Source organism: Cannabis sativa, chromosome 1 (assembly GCF_029168945.1).
Source record: "Cannabis sativa cultivar Pink pepper isolate KNU-18-1 chromosome 1, ASM2916894v1, whole genome shotgun sequence".
NCBI lineage: Eukaryota > Viridiplantae > Streptophyta > Magnoliopsida > Rosales > Cannabaceae > Cannabis > Cannabis sativa.
The window spans coordinates 58,062,160-58,074,335 of NC_083601.1; positions in this window are offsets into that span (position 1 = coordinate 58,062,160).

Sequence of the window (12,176 nt, forward strand, 5' to 3'; positions counted from 1 at the left end):
TGTTGGTTGCACTACCAACACTTTTACAGTTATGGTACAGAGTGCATTGGTATAGTGAATATTGTTTAAGAGTACATTACAGTGATACTGGCACAAGTACGGGAAAGTACTTAGTGTGTGGGGTACATCACTCAGTGGTACTCCGAGTACTAAACAAACCCTACCAACACTCATTTTGTGAGGTACGTTGTGTATGTGGTATAGTGGCTATACCCTAGTATCGAACGTTCTTACTCATATGTTAAGCCCTGTAAATAAGTGTATGGGCGCCTAGATACAAGTCGGTATTATATGATATGTTATATCCTTTTCTTATTGAGTTTTTTGACTCACAGTTCTACTTCCATGTGTAGGTAAAAGAAAGACAAAAGCTGAACAGGAGTGACCTTGGCTATGATGGGATTGTACATGTTGTGGCAGCGTGACCTGGAGTGTTCGGTCTCGGGACATCTGGGATTTTATTTTGTAGTCGTTGTTCGACCTGGATATTGTACTTTGGCATATGTTGTATAAAAGTTTAGAAACGGGATCCCGGTGTTTGTAAATAATTATGTAAATTATAAATTTTAATATTTATTATAAAAGTTTAATTTGACATGTATTTTGAGAAAAATCTTTGATTAGCAAAGATAGCACTGTAATTGAAAAGCACTGCAGCGTGCCTTATCATTAGGGCGTTACAATTTTGGTATCAGAGCCGCCAGGTTTGTCTACCAAAGCTTTCCAAAACATGTACAATCTTCATCAGAGAAAGCTCGGCTCACAATTCAGTAAGCCGGTACTTGTTTAGAATTTTATGTGGTTATTAAAGTATGTTAGGAAGCATATTAGATTATAATTATTTATTTTAAATGTGTTGCTTTTAATTCAATAAGAGCGGTATTAAGTCTTATGATCACTATCTAACCTGCCTGGCTTATGGGTTCGCAGGCTAAGTCCTATAAAATGGACGCCCAACAAAATACAAGAAGCCAGGATAATATGGTTGAGACCGGAGGCGGTCAGGGAAATCAAATTGCCCAGAATCCCCGTGGTCGCAGCTGTGGCTGTGGCAGAGCTCAAGGTGGACGTCCTATAAATCCACCACAAGCTCCTCCAGATTGGGAGCAGAGGTTTGCGGAGATGCAAGATCGAATCTGCTAACAAGATGAGGAAATTTTGAGATTAAGGCAGCAAGGTCTTCCTGTCGTGCCTCCACAACAAGCTGCTCAGGCCGTTGCAGCTCTAGTGGTGCCAGTAGAACAACCTGTTGCTGGCAATGGTATAGAGCGGTTATACGAAAGATTCTGTAAGCAAGCAGCTTCAGTGTTTCTAGGAGGTCCAGATGTGATGAAGGCTGAGCAGTGGCTCACTATGATTGAACGAATCTTGAATTTTATGGGTGTGGTTGGTAATGATCTGGTGACTTGTGCCACTTTTTAGTTCCAAGAGGACGCCCTAGTGTGTTGGGAATTGGTGTCTCTCACCCGGGATGTCACTGTTATGACCTGGAAAGAATTCTGGGAGTTGTTTAATGCCAAGTATTACCATGAAGCCATCCGCATGGCTAAGCGGAAAGAGTTTACTGAGTTAGTACAGACTGTGGGAATGTCTGTCACTGAGTATACCACATAGTTTGATCGTATGGCCAAACTCGCCTTGGGAATCGTCCCAATAGATTTTAGTAAGAAAGAAAAGTTTTGGGATTTGTGCCCTAAATAAAACCCATTTCAATATAATCAGATTTACTAGTTAATAAAGATCAGAAATAACATTTTAATGTTGCATGGTTCACATGATTAATTTCATGATTATTGTTTAATATATAAATTCTACTAAGTCCAGAACATATTTATCTGTACATGATTATAGTGTTGTCAGCACAATGGAATATAATCATGATTATACGTTCGAAAGTTTAATTCCCTGATTTTTCGGTTCACTGGATTTAGACTTGCAAGACAATCAGCGATAGGTATTCTTACACATTGGATAAGTTGTATGTCCTTTCCAAGGCATTGGTAAAGTTAACCAGTATCAAATGTATGGAGTATACATTGGATGGGACCGTTATTGAACTTTGATTAGATATGTTAAATTTACCGTAATATCTATTCAATTAAATATCACCGAGTTGATCCCAGATCAAGTGATCTTAATCCTGACATGATTAGGTTCGATCAAAAGAGTATTATACATGTTCTTTGATTTGTTAGTTAAGCCTACTTTCGGGTCATGGTGATACGTACATTTTGGAACATGATAGTACAGTTGAGTGGGAGTGCTAATCATAGATATGGAATCTATAGCTTCTATAGGTATTTAGAAGTGAAACGATGATTTTCTTTGAGCTTGCTAAATAGAGATAAATGATTGAGATCTCATTTTAGTGATTATATTATTTCACTAAAATATCATTTATAGCTGGCAAGTGTTTTAAGGATAAAATACATTGAAAGGGTGTAACGGTAATTTTATCCTATGCAATGTAAATCATCTATAGAGAATCATTGATTATTAGGATTATAACAATGGACAATTAATAGCGTATCTATATCGTGAAATATATAGAGCGTTCTTTATGACTGAGAGTGCAATTTTAAGTTCTATGCGTGGATGCAACAAGGAATTAATAAGTCAATGAATTTACTTGGTAAATTCTTGATCTGCTTATTGGAAGTTCGGTTATATAGGCCCATGGTCCCCATACTAGTTGAGACCATTCTCCTTGTAAGACTTAGTTAATTGATTTTGAATAATCAATTATAATTCTAAATTTAGACTATGTCTAGTTTATGAATTTTTACTAAGCAAGGGCAAAATTGTGAAGAAAAGAGATTCTACATCTTATTTATTAATTGAAAGACTTTATTAAGTCTAATTAATAAATTTGTTAAATGACAATATTATTTAATAATTAATTTTCAGTTATTAAATAATTGGAATTGGCATTTAAGTGGTTAAATTGGAAAATTGGCGTTTTTGAGAAAATGGGATAGAAAAATGACAAAATGGCAACATTGCAAAATGGGCCCATTATCCACTATATAGGGTCGGCCACACTTAATGTAATTTACCATTTATTTTTCTAATATTTTAATGCCAAATAAATCTAACCTAAACCTAGGTGGTTACCTATAAATGGATAGTGATGGCTCACATTCAAACTTAACTGTTGAGATGAAATTCACTTTCAGAAAATTGAGCCTTCTATTCTATACACTAGCCGCCACTTCTTCTTCTCTCTTCTTCTTCAATTTTATTCAGCCTTGAGTGATAGAGTGAGTGCCCACACACATCAAGTGGTACCTCAATTATAGTGTGTAAGACTATGAAGAATCCAATCAACAAGAAGGAGAATCAACATCAAAGAAGGAGAGAAAGAGATCCAGGTTCAGATCTTAATAATGCTCTGCTACAGAAAGGAATCAAGGGCTAGAGATCTGAATGGAAGGAGTCATTATATTCTGCTGCACCGAATGTAAGGTTTCCTAAACTTTATATGTGTTTATTTCATTGTTTTAGAATTCATATTAGGATGTTAATGAAACATACTTGTTAGTAAATCTAGATCCTGGTAAAATATTTCCAACAACTAGCCTCAGAGCCATGGTAATGATTTACTTTCATGAAATATGAATTAAAACGATGATATGCGTTGTTTTGGATGGTTTCATGTTGGTTTATGTGTTACTTGATGAATGTATGTGTTGTACGAAATTTTTCCATAAAAAATATTTTTTTTTCTATTTTTGAAAGTATTTTATTTGGATTCCTTGTGAAAAATTAAGCAATTTTCATTTTACGGAACTTAATTAGGATAAAAAAAGAAGAAGTTATGAATTTTGGAAGTTTCGGGTTCAAAGGGTGTCGAGGGATGCACAACGCACGCACCAGTCATTCGGACAAGATGCTCGTGCGCGTGCGTGCTTCAGATAATTCCTTGTCTGAACCCGTACGTCTCGCCCCCAGCTGCCTGCATCCGCCCGAGCTGCATCTTGCCAGCGTCGAGGTTTCTTTGTCCCCCTCAAGCTCCTGGGCAGCATTCACCCCAAACCCGATTTTCTTGGGATTTTTCCCAAAAATCCCATTTTTTAAATTTTCAAACCCCAAATTTAAAATAAAATATTATTTTTAAATATATTTGAACTTAAATATCATTTTTTAAATTGATAATATTTATTTTTTGATAGATTATTATTCATTTTGATATTTTGAGGTTTAAATTTAAAAATTGATTATTTTATTTTTTAAATATTGTAAGATTTAAAATTTGTTAATTTCTTCAATATTTATATATTATTTAATTATAAGATTAGATATTTTGATATTTAACATATTTTCAATTAAAAGATGACTTTATCTTTTTTATTTAAAATATTATATTAAAATTATCTTTGTAACGCCCCGATTTCCCGAGACGTCACACTAGCTAACCCGTTTAAAACTATTTAAGATAAAGACAATAAAAGAATTCTTTAATGAAAAATAACTAAGCATGAGATCTCATTATTTTTAAAACAAAACATTTATTTATTCATAACCTTAAAATACAAAGTTTTACAAAAACTATTTGAATCATAATCTTTAATGAAATATTTTTAAACCAAAACATCGTGACAATCCCCTAACATGTAATCCACGCCTCGAGCTCGCCATCCTCACTGTTTAGTTTTGTCTTTACCTGCACACACAGTACCTGTGAGCTAACGCCCAGTAAGAAGAGCTATGTAGGACATAACCCTCCAACTAGATAACATAGTTATAAGTATAACAATATCACAACATCAAATCAATTCATACCATACTTGCATACATATAACAACATGTCATATCACATATTATTCTCACATACAATACGACATCATATCACAACCACAGTGTAATCTTAATGCATACTATACTCACACACATAACACATAGTATCTTATCGCACATTGTCCTCACATACGACAATCTACTCCCACTCATGTTGATCAGACATGAAGTGTAACTTGCCCTGCCTTGTGCTGTTCTCACACTCGGCATCCAATAGGGCAATCCCTTATTACAAGTTGTACTCACCCATGATAGGATAACCAGCAAGTAAACCCATACAGGCAGCCAAAAATATATCCTGCACTGCTATGCTCACACCAGCAGCAGAAAACCTATCCTATAAGTGTTATTCTCACACAAACAGTCAAAAGCCTTTATACTATCACAAACTAATAACATTAGCATAAAACAACAATCTACCATAAAATAAAACATGTAAATACAAACCCATAATACAGTTGTATGTGTCAACATACACCCTGTGCACAGATGTCCACTCTTCTTACCTCAGTTGTTAAGAACACCTTCTTGCTACTCCAAGCACCTCAATGAATTTTCTTGTTGAGGACAAGATCCTCAAATCCCGCTGCTTAAGACTTGTTATCTCATCACTACTACCTATAACAACACATGATTCAAGGCCCTAACATTAAAATTCCTACTCTTACAGTACAGCAGAAAGATCACTATTTTTGACCAACAACTATACTAATTCAGTGAAAGTTGTTTTCATAAAAATTATAGGAAAATTCATTATCTTTCCAATGATATAAAGATCATTAAAAATGAATTAAAACTGAGAGAGTTATGATTGTTTTACTGAAACTAAAACTGAGAAGGAATATGGAGTAACGAATTACACGACTTAGCAAAAATACAAACTTTTGACATTGAATGGTTCAGAACTAGAAGATAACATCTTCCTAAAAGTTTTAGGAAATTAAATTCTCTTTCCAAGATACCAAAATCTTTGAAATTGGAATTATATTCAAAGAGATATTATAATTTTACCAAAATAGTTTTGCAAAAACAAGATCACATTATATTGAAGAAAACTAACTTTTTGACATAGTATGACTTCGAATTAACAAAAAGTTTCTTCATAAAACTTATGGAAAATCGAATAAGCTTTCCAATGATACAAAAATCTCTAAAAACGGATCAATATCAAGAAAGATATCATTATTTTAATGAAACTTGTTTTTTTTTTCTGAAAACGAAAAATATAATAGGTCCGAACCCTAGATAACATTTAGCATTATTGAGCAAGAAAATATTTCATACCTCTTCACAACTTTCTATTTGGTGTCTCAAGCCTGCAAGCCTTGATTATAAATCCAAAACTTTAAGAATGAAAGTAGAAAAATAAGAAGAAGTGTGGAAGGTTTGAGAGGAGCAACCATGAAGAAGAATGAAGCTTTGACTAATTGGTTTTGAAAGGAAAACTAAAACTATGATAGTTTAGGGTTTGATAAAAAATATGTACTGAAGATTATGAGATACCGTATTCTAATAGGTTTAGGTTAACTAAAAATAATAATATATAATAAAATGCTAAAATATTATTAAATCAACAAATATCTAATTTTTAAATTTTAAAAGTAAGCTCTTTATCTCGTAACTTTAGGCACAATTTTCACCTAAAAAATTTCCGAATTATGATATAGCTATTTCTATAAAATGTTTAGATCTTTGAATTATCTTTTGAACGCCACTAGAATCACCTCAATCGGAGCTCTAAAACTCTAGATATGATTATTTTACTAAAACAGTTTTTAACCCTGCGAATTTATCCAAACCTACGAATTTTTGTGACATTAATTCCATTATAATGTTATTTTTGTGACTTTCACATTGGGCTTTAATTGAGTAATTATCCTAATTCGTAAAAACACCATACTTTTACCTTGACACTTACTATAATTTCAACTATGTTTAGAAATCTATCAATATTATTCTAAGCAATTATCTCTATTCACTATTAGTAGAAATAAATAAAATACTTATTCTCACACAAATTGTAGAACAAATAAAATTTAAAATATATGTATATTTTACCGGGTATTACAATCTTATATGACAAATTAAATAACTAATAAATTTGAAATTAACCTAGATATTTTTATAGATATTCTAACCATAATATTTTCAAATTCAAAAGTTTGTTATTTTGTTAAATATTTAATTATTTATAAATTATAAGTTTAAAATAATATTTTACTATTTGATATCATTTTACTTATTAGATATTTATAAATTATATTTTAAATATTTAAATAACATATATATTTTTGTAGAAATTTGAATATTACTTAATTTGAGATATTTTGACATATAATTAGGATAATTATTATATCTAACCACATCTATTTTAAAATTGGTGTATTTTATTATTTTAATTTTATTCAATTATAAGATTTGAAAATGATATTGAAGATATTGTTTTTTCAAATCATTGATCTTATTAGATATTTAATTTAATTTGATAAAAATGATTCAAATAAACCTAGATATTTTAAATTAGTTTTCATTTTTAAATTTTAAATTTTGAGATTTTTGAGGTTTCTTTTAACAACCCTATAATTTCAAAATTTAGTTGGTTAGTTTAAAAATAGTAATTTAATTATATTAATATCTTATTTCACATTTGTTACATGGACAATGTTTGTTTAATTTTATATTGTTTATTCAAAACTTTTTTTTAACAGACCTATTATTTATTTGATCTAAATTGCTGTGATTAACTTGTTGACAGATCCAATGATTTGATTTTAATCATAGTCCAATTGTCAATAGATCTTATAAATAATTTGTAACAGGTAAATTTTGTACTTCTTTCATCTGTGTAAACCTAGTAAAATGATAGGGCCCATCCAAATTATTTGACCCGTGTGAGCTATATGTTTGCTATTGGGCTTATATGCATATAGGAAGCCCATTTAAGTTTTACTAAGTAAATGGACTAGGTTGCTAAAATAAATTTTGACATAAGCAGATTTATTTAGGCCCAATTAGATTTGGGCTTATTCAATGAATAACAATTGTTTATTTAAAGGTTAAATTCCTCTCTTTGGTGCCTTGTGTGAGAGTTGGGGGGCAAATAGCAGTGGGTACGACATACTGACCAGCTCTCCCTCACATGAACTACCCCAATTGTGAAGACTAATTTGCCTTATTTAAATAATTGTATTAGGTTAATTATATTAGTCTAACCTAATTAAAATTGAATTAGCAACATAATTAACTTTTAAAATATATGAAATTTATTTTTCATTTCAATATTTTAAAGTTAATTGTAGAAAAACACTTAGTTAATGATATATATTCTAGATAGTTATTTCTAGTACTAGTTATATTTTCTAATATTTAATTAGAAAAATATTTTAAGCTGAGAAGTAATTATTTATTTTAATTTATTTTGGACTAACTTAATTATAGAATATTTTTCCTAGTATTAAATTAGAATTAATAATTAAGTATTCTTATATACTTGATTATTTAATTCTTGTATTTAATACATTTAATTAAATTGAAATTTAAATATTTAAGTTGATTTCATTCTTGATACTTAAATACTATTATTTTCATGATATTTAATTAAATAGAAAATTATTTTAAGTTGGAAATCTTAATTTCAGAACAACTTAAATTTGAATAATTTTCAATATATTTTATTTTTATTTCATTAATCATTTCATTTCGAAATTGCATTTCTGAAATGTAGAAAATTTTGAATTTTTTGAAAAATAGATTAAAGTTGAAAATTATTTATTTTAATTTTAGCTCATCTTAAATCAATGATTTTTTTCATTTAATGATTAATTAAAATAAATTAATTCAAATATATTATAATTAGAAAATTAATTAATTAGTCAATGAAAGTCTAGATAGATATTATCTGTTTTGCTTGAAGTATTTTTCTAGTGATATTTAATTAATTAGAAAATTAATATTTACGTTGATTTTTATCATGATACTTAAATATTTGATATTTTTCTTAATATTTAATGAAATAGGAAAGTTATATTTATGTTGAAAATTAATTTTTATTAATTAATTTGGACCGACATAAAATTAGAATAATTTTTCAGGATTTATTTTATTTTATTTTGGAGCATTTTCGAAAATTGTATTCTTAAATACATTAATTTTCGAAATGTAATATATATATTTATCGAAAAATTAAATTTTAGTTGTAAATTAATTTAAATTAATTTTGATACAACTTAAATTAAATAACTTTCTAAATATTTATTGAAGATTATTACTAAGATGGAAATAATTCATGTTATTTTTCATATCCCTCTAAGTATAATTTATAAATATTAAAATTATAATTTATATTTAGAATCTTATTCTAAATTGGAAATTTTAATTAAATAAATATATATTTTAAAATAAATTGATTAAAATAAATATTAGAAGAAAATACATTTTAAATAATGAGCTTTATAATTATTAGGAATTTCGATCTCCATTGTTGGTTCTACATAGTTCTTGTTTTAGTGAGTAATCCTCCCTAATGGAGGAACGTTCATAAGCGAATAACGTCGTAGAATCTCGAAAGATAAGTACTTTGTGTAAGTGTTTATTTTAGTATGGATCACCCTAATAGTGGCGACTTTTATAGGGCTTGCAAATGTATGAAACAATGGTGGAAGCTCATAAGATAGAATTGTCTTAACTCTCGCCTAAACGGGACAACGCTATATTCTGATCTTGATCGAATAAAAGGTTGCTAGAATGTTTATCATTTTAGATGAGGTGACAACTCTATTCAATGATAGGTATCTTTGACTCTCGCCTAAACGGGACACTGATATCAGTATTGTTGAAGACCTTGGAGATTATTTAGGATTGTATGTTTTAGTATTTTCACTTGTCATTCCTACTTCCTATATGCTAATAATTTCTGAATTGTGTGTGAATTTATATTGAACCATGTTATTTTCTGTTATTATTTGCAGTTTAATTTCGAATCTTCATTGTTGGTCTAACTAGCCTTGTTGTTTTAATGGGACAAATCCCTAATGGATTGTCATCCATTAAACAAACATAATAATGTTAGATCTCGATAGATAAATATTGTAAATGCAACACCTAACTGTTCATCAATTGATGACACCTTAGACTAGTATTTTCAAAATGAAACAAGAAGATTGTATAAATAAGAATAACTTTGACTCTCGCTAATCGAAGCATCGTTGGATTCTTATTTAAATACAAAATTATCCTTATTCCTCTTAGCTTATTCATTTCGAATTAGCTTAAATAATATATCATTGGATGAATGGTTTATAAATCACATATATGTCATTCTAAATCTCTTCAGAAATTGAATGACCAATATGATTATATTCCCGATATTCTATCCTAAAGTGTTATAATCCTCAATCTTAGTATCTCCTACTTGTATATGCTTCCTTAGGCAAATTAGACTTAAAGTTAGATTAGTAGTCGTGGTCCAAGAGAGAAGAATACTCATATATATTTGGTATCAATTTAAGTCTTTGACTTTGAATTTTAGATTCCAAATAAAGATTTCATATTTCTATTTCCAGAATACAATACAGTTACACTTTCACAAGTGTTTAATATCCACTTTCCATCAATGGATTTAAACTGTAATAAGTTAAAGTATGGAGTATGAGTTTAGTATTCTGTGACCAGGATCCACTTGGACTTCTCTAAGAACTCTTTAATGTAACTATACCTAAGTCATCGAAAGACCACAACAACATATTGTATAAATCTATGGCATTCGTATCTTGTTCATAGTAGTTTTGACAAGATCATTCTCTGCAAAGAGTCATATGCCTATATCCACAAAAAGTATAATCATCTCATTCGCAGATGGATGTACATTCAGGGGTGGATATGAGTTTTCGTTATGTTCTTAAAACGATCACTCTAGATTTTTACTTTAGGCAAAGAAATTTGAAATGTTTGATAAATTTCATGAATTTCTAGCAATGGTGGAAAACCATTAAGGTAAGTGGTTAAAGATCTTGTGAACTGATAGGGGTGGAGAAATATTTGGTAGATATGCAGTTCAAAGATCATTAACTTGATTTTTGAATTATATCCAAACTTACCTCCCCAGAAATTCGATTTGCATATTGAGAATTAGTTACTAGTTATTGCCTAAGTCCTTCTAGGGATATACCCTAGTGATAGGAAAATTTCAGAATGATGAAATGGTTGGGTAATTAGTGTAAACCATTACTAGATTCATGGATAACCTAATCGTAATCTTAAGAAAATCTAGAACTGTTAACCAAGGTTTGCATGTTTGTTAGTGTTACAAATTTTATGATTACTACGCAAGTATACGCAATCAAGTAGTATCACACGCAAGTGAGGTCGAACCACAGGGAATTGGATTAAGTACTACTAAACTACACACTTATGATTCTATTTGGTAAAACAATAATTTTTGCAATTTAAAGAAAATAACTCAGAAAATTAAAAAGAATGTACGGCGATTAATCAGGATGAGAGATTAGGGAGGTGAATCGTGTTGTTAAGTTACCAACGTTAATACCTAATTGCTATCCTTATCTTAATGTGAATGACAGATTATAAATTAACCTAACTCTTTTCAGATCTTTTAGGTTCTAAATCTTATGTTCTCTAATTAACTTCTTAATTAAATCAACATAAAATCAGCATTAAGCAATAATCTATTTGTCACTAAGGCTATGTGAATACTTTCGTTTCACATGAAAACCTAGACTATCCAATTTTAGCATTCTCAATTCTCACTTTTCAGATTTCGAATTGAGATCATTAAACATGTAAAAGGTGATCAAACTTGCACATGGAATTAAACACAAATGTAGATAATATTCACAAACAAGATGAAGGAATGACAATTATTTATTAACTAGGCATAAACTTAAACAACATTCATCATCCTCCCTTAATGGGAAATTTAGCTCATAAAAACAGTAAAAACATCCATGATTAATTCTGAAACAAAACTAAACATAAAAAGAAAGAAATAAGGATAAAAGGAAGAAACTAGAAGGAGATATCGCTCCAGGTCTTCAAGATAGCTTCCTCTACACCTTCATCAACTTTATAGGTCTTTTTCTGCTTAGGTTGACCTTTAGAGTCGTATTCCTTATATAGGGATGAGAGGTGTGCCTCCAATTGAGAGAAAAATCAAAATTAGGTCAAAACTGCATTTTCCGTACCTAGTCGCGACTAGCCTTTAAGCTGGTCGTGACTATAGGCAAAACTCGAAAAATCGAGTTTCTGTCGAATCTCGAAGTCCCGACCAGAGTCGCGACCATGAAAAAGGGTCGCGACCTGGCTCAACGGTGGTCGCGACTACTGACGCATCTGGAGCCGATTTTTCCAATTTTTTGCCAGTT